This window comes from Silene latifolia, chromosome 3, assembly GCF_048544455.1.
Source record: "Silene latifolia isolate original U9 population chromosome 3, ASM4854445v1, whole genome shotgun sequence".
NCBI classification, from domain to species: Eukaryota; Viridiplantae; Streptophyta; class Magnoliopsida; order Caryophyllales; family Caryophyllaceae; genus Silene; species Silene latifolia.
The window spans coordinates 82,180,198-82,183,101 of NC_133528.1; the positions used below are offsets into that span (position 1 = coordinate 82,180,198).

General features: G+C 37.7%; 1 long non-coding RNA gene across 1 annotated transcript; it reads left to right on the plus strand.

Moving 5' to 3' along the window:
* Positions 1-1,693: 1,693 nt before the first annotated feature.
* On the plus strand, positions 1,694-2,117 carry LOC141646152 (uncharacterized). Its single transcript, XR_012545381.1, has 3 exons — positions 1,694-1,780; positions 1,879-1,960; positions 2,053-2,117. It is a non-coding gene; the product is annotated as an uncharacterized LOC141646152 (long non-coding RNA).
* Positions 2,118-2,904: the final 787 nt, after the last annotated feature.

Sequence of the window (2,904 nt, forward strand, 5' to 3'; positions counted from 1 at the left end):
TTCTCTATCTCAGGGTCGAATGGTACTAGTTCACCACCCCGTGACTCGCGCATAAGAAGAAGAAACTACAAAAAGAATATAAGAAAAGTTTAAGGAACAAGTGTCCCTTAAACTAAAGAAAGACTAAAATAAAACAGCTAAAAATTAGAACTATTGCCTCCCCGGCAACGGCGCCAAAATTTGATACCCGTCGTTGTGAGTACCAAAGATAAAATTTATATTTCTTATTAAGACTAACCTAGGCTAGTGGTAACAGGGTCGAGCCACAAGGAGGCAGACGTAATTTCTAGCTGTCTAATAAAAGTCCAAGGTAACAAATGTGGGGGTTTGATTTGAATTGGTCTAAGACTAAGAGTAAATAAAGACAATAAATTAAAAAACGGATTAAACAGATAAAGAAGGGGTACTAGGATGGTCGGTTCATTACAGCTTCGGCGGCAGCAAACTAAGTCGGTCTGAATCAAACACATGTGAGGCGGGAAATAAAGAGGTCCTCTCGGTCCACTCTTAACAGATAGCATCTTTCGATCTCGCTAAAGGTCCTTAAAATCACTAATACTGACTCTCGTCCTGACAAGTGACTAACGGTCTAAACTATACCTATCTTTCGATCTCAGCACAGTTTAGTCGATTTAATTGACGGTCTAACAACTTCCCCTATCTTTCGATCTAATGGGTCAGCCACAAATTAGGTATCTAACTGGTCGCATGCATTCGATTCGTTAAATACAGCATTAAAACAATTAAAACGAGAATAAAACCCCACGAGGTCAGTCGATCGACCAAGAATGTCAGTCGATCGACTGACACGCGAATCAGGCCATGTATAATCTATTGCCGCCTATGCCATAAATCGCCTACATCCTAGTACAATTGATTTAGCTACTCATGCTAAGGGTAAAAACAATAACATTAATAATGAAATTATCTAATGGATTCATGCTTGAAATAATAAAGAAAACAATTAACATAAACAATAAATTGGTTGCGGGAATTAACTAGCAATTCTATACTAATGACGAAATAAAGCAATAAACCGAAATTAGGGTAGATGAATACCGAATTTGCAGAGGAAAGATTAGCTAATAAGAACCAAAGATCCCAAACCCTAATTAATTATAAAGAACTGTGTGTAAAACTTAATGTAAAACTACTGAATAAAGCTTGATGATAAACTGAATGAATTAGGTTACGTTATAAAGGAAGTTTACGTAACATTATTTCCTAAACCTAATAACTCATGGGCTTGACAAATCTCGATCTTTTAATTCTCGTCTGGAATAGCAGATTGGTCGATCGACTGATGTGAGGGGTCGATCGACTGCTTGGCAGTGAACAGTAGCTTCTGTAACCCGAGGGTTGGTCGATCGACTAAGTGTGGTGGTCGATCGACTGCTTGAGCTGCTACTCGCCTCTTATAAACTCGTGGAGTTGTCTTTTGGGCCTTGAAATACGCACCAAGCTCGTTCCTTAAGCAAATACTTCACGTCAAATGCAATGCAGGATACTCGGGGACGGATTTAGCTCGATTTCCGCTGGATTCTTCACATTTCTGCAATAATGTACAAAATACGGAAGTAGACGGAAATAGGGAGAAATGTAGCATAAACTACATGAATGAGCTCTGAAATGCGTGTAAAATAGGGCGTAAAACAACATATTTAGGACACGCATCACCTGCTTTGGGGATTACTGCAAGAGACTTTCCAGGATACAAAAAGCTGTTGCAAATAAACAATTTTCCGTTTGTGACTGTGGATGTGCCTCGACAAAAGAATGGGTACCTTACTTGTTTAAATTATTCTCTACTCGTTTTAAATATTTTCGATGGGATACACACCATTTTAAAGCGTTTAACAAATTTCCTTATTTCAAAAGGTATTCTTGCGGAGTCTATTTGCTGAAGTTTCTAGAAAACTTGAGTTGTCAATCATTATGGTCCGATCAGACTTGTTACGAGGTAATGATGTCTAAACCAAGTTATATTAGTCAAATATTATTCGGCATATTTTATTGCAACACTTTCAATATTGTTGTCAAATATATATGCAGAATTTGGATGAATATGGTGAGAGTATGATTGTAGATCTTATCAGATGGGAGGAAAACAAGAGAACGGTAATAACAATATCTTCCGAATGCTTTATCTAATTTTTTTTCTATTATTTTCCAATCTTTTAACTGCAAGACTTTCAATATTGATGTCAAGTGACTTTAAATGTAACAATATTTCCCTACCTTTTTTTTTGTAGGATTATACCTAGGTGTTATTTTGCAAGAATATGGTGAGAGTTTGCGTGCTTAGCAAACGGGAGTGGCAGAGAACCTTCTCATTGTCTTTTGTTGATTCTTTGATTTGGGCAGGCATTAGTTTGTAGGTGGACTAAATTTGTAGGTTGCAGATGTGTAGGTATTCCAAGTAATTTTTGCGTGTATGAAAGACCCTCCTACGTGCATGAGAAGGCGTTGTATGTGTATGCAATACCTTTCTACGTGCATGTAATTTGTCGACTTTCGGGTCTGTTTAACGAGACTTGAGCGTGCCTGAGGAGGCGTTATATGTGAATGGAACAGCTTTTTAACCGTGTGGGGCACAATTATGTCACTAGATTATGGCCTTTTTAATGAGACTTGTAATGAGAATTACCCCATTTGTCAGGGTGTTGTTTTAAAATCCCAAAGTAACTTGCATATTTACATGCATGAGAAGGCGTTATATGTGTATGGAACAGCCTTCTACATGCATGAAAGTTTTCAAAACAAAATTACTTGCATTATTTAGAGTTACCAATGTACTTTGAGCGTGCCGTGCTGGGCCGTGCCTAAAGTGCTGATAGGATTGGCCCGACTTCTTCAATAATCACTCACATTTAAGTTTCGAGACTTGAAATGAGAATTAAAACC